An 11,921-nucleotide genomic window follows, 5' to 3' on the forward strand; every position below is an offset into this window, starting at 1 on the left:
GTTTCTCTTTCCCTGGCCAGACCTTAACTAATATTGTTAAATCAAGTTTAGCCTAAAGTTGCCTCCTTATATACTTTAAGTTCAGTCTAAAGGTTTCTCTGTATATAATAAACTGCAACTGAATCAACTGAATTGGATGTGTAAACAGACTAACCTACTCTAGTGCCAGTCACTGTGTTTGGGCGAATTAAAGACAGCCAACTGTTCAAACTGTTCAAATAAGGCAAATGCCAAGCTATAACCAATCTAGCTGTTTCTGTGCCTCAATTCTATTTTCTGTAGGTCACTTTCCTTTTTCTGACCATAAATGTTCTTCCACCACATGGCTGCACTGGAGTCTCTGAGCCTACTGTGGTTCGGAAGGTTGCCTGATTTGCAAATCATTCTTTGTTCAATTAAACTCTTTCAATTGTCTACAGTTTTGCTTTTAACAGTATAACACCAGCTGGGCACAGTGGCTCATGCCTGTAATCCAAGCACTTTGAGAGGCTGAGATGGGTGGATCACTTGAGGTCAGGAGTTCGAGACCAGCCTGGCCAACACGGCGAAACCCCATCTCTACTAAAAATACAAAAATTAGCCAGGCGTGGTGGCACCTGCTTGTAATTCCAGCTACCTGGGAAGCTGAGACAGGAGACTTGCTTAAACTCAGGAGGCAGGGCTTGCAGTGAGCTGAGATCCCAACATTGCACTCTATCCTGGGCAACAAGAGCAAGACTCCATCTCAAAAACAAAAACACAAAAGCAAAAAACAATATAATACCATTCTGGTTCTTCCGTGCTCCATCATTTCATTTATTTAGGTCTTTTTTATATCCTCGATAGTTTTATAAATTTCTCTATAAAGTCCGCCAGCAGAATTGAGCTCCCTTTGCCCACAGCAGCATTCATGGTAACTGTTATGATCTGAATGTTTGTATCTTTTCAAATTCATGTGTTGAAACCTAATCACCAATATTATAGTATCAGAGGGTGGGGTCTCTGGGAGATGATTAGATCATGGGGGTAGAGACCTCATGACTGGGACAAATGAGGCCCAGAGAGCTCCCTTGCCCCTTCCACAATGTGAAGATGCAGCAAGAAGGCCTCATCTAGAAACCATAAGAAGGCCTCATCTAGAAATCATAAGAAGGCCTTATCTGGAAACTATAAAGCAGGCTTCTCAAGACACTGAATCTGCAGTGCTTTGGTCTTGGACTTGCCAGCCTCCAGAACTGTAAGGGATAAATGTCTGTTGTTTATAAGCCACCCAGTTTATAGAGTTTTGTTATAGCAGCGTGAATGGACTGAGACAACAGCAAACCCTCACACTGGTTTCCTTTTCTGCTTTCCTATCTCACTCGCCTTGTTCCCCTACTCCTGCTTCCTGGGATCATCTTCCTTAATAAGGGACGTGTTTAAGTCCATTCTCACACTGCTCTAAAGAAATACCTGAGACTGTCATTTATAAGGAAAAAGTTTAATTGGCTCACAGTTCCATGGGCTGTACAGGAAGCATGGCTCTGGCACCTGCTCAGCTTCTGGGGAGGTCCCAGAAAGCTTACAATCATGGTGGAAGGCAAACGGGGATCGAGGCATCTCACAAGACAGGAGCAGGAGCAAGAGAGAGAGGGAGGAGGTGCTCCACACTTTTAAACAACCAGATCTTGTGATAACTCACTCACTGTCATAAGAGCAGCACCAAGGGGATAGTGCTAAACCATTCATGAAGGACCACCCCCACGATCCAATCACCTCCCACAGGGCCCCACTTCCAACTTTGGGGATTAGAATTTGACAAGAGATTTTGGTGGGGACACAGATCCCAAACATATCACTGCTTATGCCTAAATCCCTGTCTTGGCTTGAAAGAAACCCACACTAAAATATGCATTTACTCAGAAGCCATAATAACAATAGCTACTACTACTGGATGGGCATGTGGTTATGCTGAACAAACAGTATCTCCCTTAATTCTCCCAGAATTCCCATGGTGCACTTACTTTATGAACAAGGAAACCAAAGCACAGAGAGCTGAAATAACTTGCTTGAAGTCAGAAAGCAAGGATCTGGCAGATCCTGGGTTTTAACCCAGGACCCTCCAACTCCAAATTTTTGAACTTGCCCCACCCCTACTCTGATGTCAAAATCCAGATCCTTCCACGAGTGTGTTGTATGACTTTGGTTACGTCATTTTAAATCTCTGAACTCGCCTGGGTCTGAACTGGATGATCTCAAAATCTCTTTCTACCATTAGCAGATGATAGCCCCGTGACACCAGGATGCAGATCACCTTCCAAGTGACCCTTCCGCAGTGGTTTGCATGGAACAGAGGACACAGTTTCACCTCCAGCTCTACAGTCCTTGCAGATCCCCTACACCAGGGCTGTCTCACTGATAAAGGCCAGAGCCCAAGTCTGGAAATCCACAATCCACGCAGAAAGATGGAAGGAGCCTGGGAAGAGGGAATGAGCTCCCTCCATGAGGCCCAGGGGCACGAGGAGCCCCTTACTGTTCCAGCCCCACAAGGGATGGCTTTATGCTTCCTGCAGAGGGTAGCCTTGCAATGTGCATAAATTAAGCACGGTTCAGTCTTTATTGCCATGCAAAGCCTTGGGAGGACTGTTTTATATGTCTCTGTTTGCATGGCGTTAGCATCATATAGGCTGAAATTAATTCCACCAGACGGGCTGCTCACAAGCAGAGCCAAGAATTTCCTGGGAAGGAGTTAGGTCTGACTTTGGCAGCCGCTGTGTGCAGTGATAAAGGCCTCTCAGACGGTCTCACACAGCCGGGGCATCCAAGGGTATTATATTCTTTGGCCCCCGAGGGCTATTTCTCCCTCTTCCAGAAAACTGGGTGTGGAGTATGGACTTGGAGTCAAGGCTGATCACAGATGGGAAATGGACCCTGGCATTCTCCCTCATCCCCTGGATCATTTGATCGATGAGGCTAGCGAATCCCAAACAGGCCAGTCATCGCCCCTGTCTCAGAGCGCCAGAGCCATTGGGTCTGACTTCTGGGCTGGCTCCCCTCCCCTGAAACCAGACCATTGCCCACAGGAGATGGTTCCCTGAGCCCTGTGGCCTTGTTTCTGCCTTGTGTTGTGTTGATCCTTTGTTTTGCAAAGAACTTCTAATATGTTGTCCTATTTGAGGCCCCCCAGAGGTGGGGAAGTAGGGGAGGTGATGTTATTAGGCATGCTAATCATCATTATGATAATCACCACCATTTACCAAGCATTTCCCTCTGTACCAGCCCCCTTGGAAGCACTTTACATCCATGAACACGTTGCTCTGCAGAGAGACCCAGAGAGGAGAATGAAATGACCGAGGGCAGAGACACTCCCAGGGAATCTGCTCTGTGCCAGCCTCCTCCCCAGAAATTTCACAATCCAGAACTGTTGCTTGCAGCTTGCCAAACATACTGTGTTAATCTCCATCCCTTTGCTTGTGCTCTTCCATTTATGTGTCTAGCATTCCCTGGAAAATGCCTATTCATCCCTCAAAACCCAGCTCAGGATGCGTTTCCTTCTGCAAGCCCTGTTGATCCCCAGGCTGATTGCATTTCCATTCAGCTAGCATGTATTGGGAAGATTTCAAAAAGAGTAAAAAACTGTTGTCTGCACAGGAGCTTAGTTTAGCGGCTGCTGAGTCTAGTCCCTCTTCAGAGCCACTGAAGAGGGCTCTGGGAGCCACCCTCCCTGACTGTCCCAGCCATCTTCCTCACTCTCCATATTCCTGTTGGGTTTGGCCAAGGGGCGACATCCGCAGATCTGAGTGGGGGAGAAGGGTGGGGGTGGATATTGGTTCCCCTAGCTCCCTCTCTGTGTGGTGTATGCACTAGGTGTTTTGTTTTCTGTATTCAGATTATTTGACCTCTGAGGCCTTGCTAATTCTGAAGGGTCTGCCCCTACCAGGGCAGGCTGATCTAGAAATGGTCAACAATTCATTCACTCAAGAGTGTGCTTTACAAATGCCATCCCACAGATCCAGAACCCACATCCTCCACCTCCTCCCCTGTGGAGCTGTCACACTCCACCTGCCCTGATCACCCCAGGGTTGGGAACCAGACGATGCAGGGCAGTAACTCTGCACCCCAGATCAGCTAAAATTATTCAAACCAGCAATCCTAAGCCTGCCTGCCCTGTCTCTTTTTTCCTTCCCATCAAAACCTCAATGGAGGCTCTTGCCTACCATCTCCCCTCCCTGTCTCCTGACCCACTCAGATGTTTCCCCTGTGGATCTTCATAGCATGGTGAGCCCTTTCTCATTGGGAACTCTAAAGGACAAATGATCTTTTCAGTGCCAGTCCTCTCCCAATCTGCTGGCCTTTTCATGCCTAAATAATAATACTATGGCCGGGTGCAGTGGCTCACGCCCATAATGCCAGCACTTTGGGAGCCCAAGGCAGGCGGATCACCTGAGGTCGGGAGTTTGAGACCAGCCTGACCAACATGGAGAAACCCTGTCTCTATTAAAATACAAAATTAGCTGAGCATGGTAGCATGTAATCCCAAATACTTGGGAGGCTGAGGCAGGAGAATCGCTTGAACCCAGGAGGTGGAGGTTGTGATGAGTCGGGATCTCCCACTGCATTCTAGCCTGGGCAACAAGAGCAAAACTCTGTCTCAAAATAATAATAGTAATAATAATACGTACATACATACATGAACACTTGAGGTTGCTTAGGGCTGGCTGCTTCTGTCTGCTGGAACCCCACTGCTCTGGCCCGTTGCTCCCACCTTGTTCTTTTGTCTCTGTTCCAGTGACCACCCCTTCACTCCCCATCAGGCCTAGGAGCAGTGACACCACCCCTCTTAGCTCTTGGGTTCTGCACTGTCTCTTGCTGGTCACCCAAACCTTGTTCACAACTTGATGAGTAGTCTTTGTATTAAAGTCATCTCAGTTACACAGTTTGAGAGTCTCTGTTTCTAGGAAGAGATGGAGCCATGAGCAGACCAGCTGAATACCCTCCTCTCCATCTATCCAACCACCTTCACTTGCTTGTCTCAAAATCTGCCTCCTGCAGGAATCTTGAGTCCAGCCTCTGCTTCCCGCATCTTGGTGTCCCTGCACAGCAAAGCAATCCCCATCCTGCAAGGAGCTGAGACAAGCAGCAGGATGGGAGGACAGCATTTGGTGGTTGGTCCAATGGCGGGATTGATGGAGGAGTCACAGAGGATGCCCTAGCCTCCAGTGTCACCAGTGGTGGGGCCAGACAGAGAATAGGCTTGTCAGGGAAAGGGATGAATTCATTCATGGTGTACTGAGCTGGAGGGGCCTATGGCATCCACGTGGCCAGGCCAGTGAGCCAGGGAAGAGGGGAGTCATGGTGTGGAGAAACCCCCCAGGAACCATGCAGAGAGGAATGAGAGTGGGTCTAGGGGAGCCAGGCTGGCATGTGGAAGCAGCAAGAAGCCACTGCTGGGGCAAAAGGCAGAGAGAGAAGAGGAGAGAAAAGGAGAGGAGAGGAGAGGGCAGAGTCCAAGGGCCAGGCAAGGCAGGCTCTCATGGCGAAGTCCCAGGGCCGTGGGCTGAGAGGAGCCTTTAGATTTGCCAGCTGAAACATCATGTGGGCCTGTGGTTTTTGCAGCAAGGAGGAGGGGGCAGAGATGCGTTTGAGCAGGCGAGGATGACCGTCGAAGGTGAGTGAGTCCTGACATGGACGTGCTCAGAGGATAGCCTCGGATATGCGCAGGTGCGTGAGAAGTGTTGAAGGAAAACAAACACAGGCAGGAGGTGTATTGGGGGCTAAATTATGTCCCCCTCACCCACATTCACATGTGGAAGCCCTAAACCCCATACTTCAGAGTGTGATTATCATTGGAGACAGGGCCTTTAGGGAGGTGATTAAGGTGAAATGAGACCATCAGCTTGGGGCCCCAATCTGGTACAGTTGGTGTCCTCATAAGGAGAGGAAGAGACACCAGAGCCCTCTCCCCTTGAGCATCCACACAGGAAAGGCTGTGTGAGGACACAGCAAGAAGGCGGCAGTCTACAAACCAGGTAGAGAGGCCTTACCAGGAACCAACCCTGTTGCACCTTTATCCTGGACTTCCAGCCTGCCGAACTGTGAGAAAAGAAACTCCTGTTCTTTAAGCTGCCTGGTCTGTAGTGTTCTGTTAGAGCAGCCTGAGCTGACTAATACGAGAGGTACGGCCACCTGGCCTGATCGGGGGCAGGTGGGGGAAGGACAGGAAATGGAGACAGCTGAAGGATGGGCAAAGTCAAGTGGCTGAAAGGGTGGGGAACAGCATTTCATGCAGAGGGAATTGCATGTCCAAAGCCAGGCATGGAGCAAGCATGGCTCATTGGAATAATCAAAAAACAAGTCATTTTTAAAGTAGGATTTGCCTCTCTCTCTCTGTCTCTGTGTGTGTGTGTGTGTGTGTATGTGTCTGTATTTAGTTTTTCCTTATGTTTTATTTCTTATGGGGCCTCAGATGCAGAGGGTTGTGGTGATCGTTTCCTGACCTCATCCCCATCTAGTGGGAGAAAGCCTTTATTTTCACTGACTTCTTCTCTCTTAGCTCCATACCCCAGCTCTGTTCCTCCCATAGTCAACCGTTCTACAGTTTTGACATGTACTTTTCAATTATAAAATATGTGCTGCTATTTGTATACATATATATTTTTTGTAGGATATATTGGGTCCCATATCTCGATTTCTCCCTGTCTTTTTTCTTTCCTCCTGTCCTTTCTTCCTTCTCAGGCTTGTGTGAGGTCTTAAGATCCATCATGCTGCTGTGAAGTGGTGAAATCTGTCACTTACATGCCAGGGCATTGCATCCTCTCCATTTTCCCCATAATGGACACACAGGGTGTTTTCCTCTCCTTGTCCTAGGGTAGAGATTTGCAGAGTGTCTGATGAAGGAGGGAGCGAGACAGGAGGCCAGGAGCCCCAGGGATGGCAGGATGGGGAGGGTCTAGTTCAGGACAAGGGAGAAGAAGGAGGTCCTATGCCCTTGTGTGATTTCTCCAGGGACAGTGTGAGTGGATGGATTTGCCCAGGGTCGGAAATGGCTGGGACCCACGAAATGACAGGGAAGGGAGCAGATGCCGGCACCTTCCAGAACACCCTTTCATTTCACCCAGTGAGTAGGGGAGGCCCAACTGAGACTGGCTAGTTGCTCTGGGAGGTGGACCAGCTGGCATCCTTTCAACAGATTGTCTTTAAATACTTGTGGAACGCTTATTTGGAGGGGTGCAGAGAGGAACTTATTTTTATTAATAAAAATTGCATGCCTCTCTATGCTCAAAATAAGAGATTTATTATGTGCATTTATTATAGGTGATTTTCCAAACCAGACAGCATCTTGGGAGGCATATTAAAGAGTCTAAAATGTAGATAATAAAATAAAGCCCTCATCTGGGGTCAACAGCCCTACATAATACCTCGTTCTGTTTCTGAATCTCAGCTGGCTGTGATTTGCAACTTCACATTCCCTCTTGATGGCTGCAGCCAAGTGGATACAGCTTGCAGAGCCTGGCACAGAAATCTACGGCTGAGGTGGGTCATCCAGGGAATAGCGTGGTTTAATTTCCATTCCAGGCAGCGTCCACACTAGCAGGACCAGGGTTCAACCTCCCATTTGGCCAACTCTGTAAGCTATCGTGACTGGAGACCTGCGCTAACTGGAGCTGGATTTCTGATTTATGCCAGTGATGTTTTCATGCCCTTACTGAGCCATGTCCCAGGCAGAGGCCTGGCTGGCCACTCTTGACACACCACTAGAGGTAGCTGCTGTAGTCCTCATTTTACAGCCGATAGCACAGGGACCAGAATGGCTAAGTGACTTGCTAAAAGCCACATAACAAGACTGTGCATGGTGGTTCATGCCTGTAATCCCAGCACTTTGGGAGACTGAGCTGGGAGGACTGCTTGAGTCCAGGAGTTCAAGATCAGCCTGGGCAACAAAGTGAGACCCCCGTCTCTACAAAAATAAAAAAGAATTAGCCAAGCGTGATGGTACATACCAGCTACATGAGAAGCTGAGGTGGGAGGATTGCTTGAGCCTGGGAAATTAAGGCTGCAGTGAGCTGTGATCACACCACTGCACTCCATCCTGGGTGACAGAATGAGACCCTAATTCAAAAAATGAAAATTAAAAAATGAAAAGCCACCAACACGAAAGCAATGAAACTGAGATTTGAATTCAGCTGATCTCAGAGCCCTGTTAATGCACTGGGCCTCATAGTATATAAACCATGTCTTTTATTTTCTGTATTCTGATGCTTTCATGTCTGGGACCTTGCAGACCGTAGAGAGACTGCCCCTTGCCAGGGCTAGCCAATTTCTATAGATTGGAAACCACTCCTGTGAGTGTGACTTTCAGATGTAAACCAACCAGTCCAGATCCCACACCCCAACCACCTCCTCCATTGAGCTCTCAGTCAGGACCACTGTTCCCCTCTATGCCCCTAGACAACTCAGTGTAGCTACACTGCCTTGTCCATTCCTTCCCATGGAAACCACAGCAAAGGCTCTTACCCACGTGTTTCTGCCCCCTCTGCCTCCTGACTGACCCTGGTGACTTGCAGGGAGAGCTGTGCCTCTCATTTCTAGGGATCTGTGAGATAAAAACTTTTTCATTCATGACAGTCACTTCTTTGGGTCTTACCATAGTTGATTAAAACAAATCCTGGATCACCTTAAGAATGCATGCATTTTCTAACAATCAATATCCTGTTGATGCCAGGTACCTGGCTCAGAGCTTTCACCCTCCCTTTTTCTTTTTGGGTATAATCACATATAGTAAAATGCCACCCATCTTATCTTCATCAACCCCAGCACCACCTCCTATCGTCCCCAGTTTACCCACAAGGAAACTGGATGGCAGAGAGGTTCAGTAATTTGTTGGACATGCAGAATAAACCAGCAGCTGAGAAGGAATCAAGTCAATGTCTCATCAATTCATCTGACTCTCTAACGACAGGGTTGGAAAATAGCCTCCCATTACTTCTCCTTGTGCACCTGACTGAGCCCTCTCTAAATTCTACAAGAATCACTCACTCATTCATTGTCTCACGTGCTCATTCACTGTCAGTGACTCTGCCTAGCCCTACTCAAGGCACTTGGGCAATAGAGAAATGATTCCAGTGTGGTCCTTGTTTTCAAGGCCCTGCAGGCCAGCTGGGGTCAGGCACACACAGAGAAGTTGGGGAGGCTCAGTGGAGTTGGCGCTGGACTGGGGGAAGCAGAAGCATCTGGGGGCCTCCCTGGCCCCGCACGATAGAGGGAACGTGCAGCCCACAAGCCCCGGGCTGACTGGGCTCTGCCCGTGCCCTTGAGATCAGAGCCCTCCATTTCCTCTCTTGTTTTAACAAGCAGGGAATTTCCGCATCTTCTATGACCTGAAAGCAAATTCCACCAGCCCCTCTGCCCGCCGCTTTTCCCTTCTCTTCCCGCAAACCCCTTCTGTCTTTCCTATCTGATCCTGAGGGCTGTATGATGTTGTCTTTTTCCTGCAAATGATGATGTGAACCTTAGTGATGAGGGTATCCAATGCCACCTTCTAAACTCATCACAAATATCAGCTTATCCCCTTATCTGCAGGGGTATGTTCCAAGACCTGCCGTGGATGCCTGAAACCTCAGACAGTACCAAACCCTAAATGCGCTATGTCTTTTCCTATATGCACGTACCTATGATAGAGTTTAATTTATAAATTAGGCATGATAAGAGATTGACAACATTAATAATCCAATAGAACAATCATAACAATCTACTGTAATAGAACAATTATAACAATCTACTGTTATTATAACAATCTACTGTAATAACAATTATAGCAATCTATTATAATAAAAGGTGAACATGGTTCACCTCTCTTTCAAAATATCTTACTGTACTGTACTCAGCTATTTCCAGAGCTCAGTTGATCATGGATAACTGACACAAGGAAAGTGAAAGTGGGTGAGAGACGCCTGCTGAATTGGGACATTGTTAGACAACATTCTGCAGTGGCTGAACAGTGGAACACCATGTTGTCATTTCAGTGCTATACAAGAATATTAACTGATGTGGAAAGCTGTCCATTATAATAAAGTTCAAAAAGAACTTGCAAAATACAAGATGCATTATGATCCCATTTGGTATAAATATTAGAAATATATGCATCAGTGTCTAAGGATTGGGATTCAGGAGGTTTTCCTTTTCTCCCAGCTCATTTGTGGTATTCTCTATTTCCGTAAGAACAGGTATTGTGTAAAACAAAAACATTTGCATTTACTATGGCCCCTCCCTGCTTTCTACCAAGTCTGTGTTACTGGGCACAGAGACGGTCCTGGAAGAAGAGAGATCTTGGGAAGGAATGGGCCTGTTCCAGGAGCCGGGAATGTGATTGTCTGCCCTTTTGCCCCACAGTGATCCCTCCAGGTCCCCAGGTCAGGTTAAGAGCCCTGTCACAGCAACCTTTGGGCTGTTGTCCACCCCCATGTCAGGCACTAGAAGGTTCATCTGTAAAGTAGAAATAATTGCCTCCACTCTCCCTGTTGGAAATTGAATGGCTTTATGCACATAAAGCACCCCGAGGCCTGGTACACACTAAGTGCTCAGTAAAAGCCCAGCCATGGGCACCCTACCTTGTGCTCTTCTCTCAGCTGTCTTTGTGCTTCTCTGCTTCCATTCCTTATTCCTCCTCACTCCATCTTTTCTCACCCTCTGTCTCTAGTCCTTACTCCCATAATCCCTTCTTTGTTTTGCTATCTCAGCAGGACAGGAGTGTCAAGACCAAGTTTTTTCCCAATGGTGTTATCTCATGGAAGCCTCATAACCTTGCAGTCAAATCAGTGGTGTTATGCCCATTTTATAGAAAAAGAAACTGAGGCCCTGCATGATGCACTGTCCATTGGGATTGGTTTTTGGATGGCTGTCCCAAGTCTCCAACAATCCTGTAAGCACTCAGGGTAAAGACTGCGTCCCCTTCAACCTCTGTATCCCACACCCCCTACCCTGCACCCATTTTGTGAAGCCAAAATAGGTGGGGCCTAGGTGAGCAGGAAGGACCTAGTATGATGGTGGTGGTGAAAGGATTATGCCACAGTGTAGACAGAGTAGTTAGATTTAGACTCTTACCTCCTGTTCGGGAGGCTTCAAGCCGATAGCTAATTTTTCTAAGCCCGGTTTCCTCATCTGTAAACCAGAGATAATAGCAGTCCCCACTCTCTATGGGCTGCTGTGATGATTAAATAAGAAATACACATAAAACTCCTAATAGGAGAGCTGGGTGGGCCATGTGTGTGCAGGACAGGTCAGCCGGGTGGCGCTGTGCTCTGGACTGAAGGCGGGGCGGGGTCAGGTCTTCCGCTTCCTTACCTGAGGCAACGACTGTGCCCCAGCCTTACCAGCCTGGTGTTCTGGGGGCTACTGGAGTGGGGGTGGCACTCAACTGAGGGTTGGGGGCTTCACAGCAAATTCATTTCCACTCGCCCAGACCATCCCCTGCCCGCTTTCTTACCAGGACTCATGAAAACCTGGTCGCATTTTCCTTTAGCTCTTGATGAACCAATAACCTTGGACATCTGAAAATAAAACGTCTCTGGCCCCCACAGCCTACCGAGGTTGTATGGCTCTGCAGACATTATAAAACATCAAATTAGATGGAAAATTGCCCAGGGTCCCTGTAAATGAAAATTACTCTTTTTTATAGGGGGAAAAAATGACCCTTAAAATCGCAACAAACAATTCCGGGCTCTTCCTTTTATTAGCCGGCTCACATGGCAAGCAGTATTTTCTCATTCCACCACTTTGGCTCCAGCCCATGTTTTTACCACATTTTGCTTTGCACATTTTCACAGTGTTGTAACGTGAAAATGAGGTTCTGCCCTCGTCTTGAGTTCCTGTTGGAAGGGGATGTTTTGCCTCTGCAAAGTTTTTGCCTCCTGGTGGGTGCTGGCTGGGTCCAGGCTTGGCGTAGGGTATGAAAGAGCACTGGATGA

General features: G+C 47.7%; 1 long non-coding RNA gene across 1 annotated transcript in view; it reads left to right on the plus strand.

Moving 5' to 3' along the window:
• The window catches only part of LOC126955551 (uncharacterized), a 63,191-nt gene extending 53,139 nt beyond the window's left edge, over positions 1–10,052 (plus strand). The window contains exon 3 of the long non-coding RNA XR_007725976.1: positions 9,853–10,052. This is a non-coding gene — a long non-coding RNA (uncharacterized LOC126955551). The remainder of the gene's footprint in view (positions 1–9,852) is intronic.
• The last annotated feature ends 1,869 nt before the right edge of the window (positions 10,053–11,921 follow it).

Source organism: Macaca thibetana, chromosome 5 (genome assembly GCF_024542745.1).
Source record: "Macaca thibetana thibetana isolate TM-01 chromosome 5, ASM2454274v1, whole genome shotgun sequence".
Classification (NCBI taxonomy): Eukaryota; Metazoa; Chordata; class Mammalia; order Primates; family Cercopithecidae; genus Macaca; species Macaca thibetana.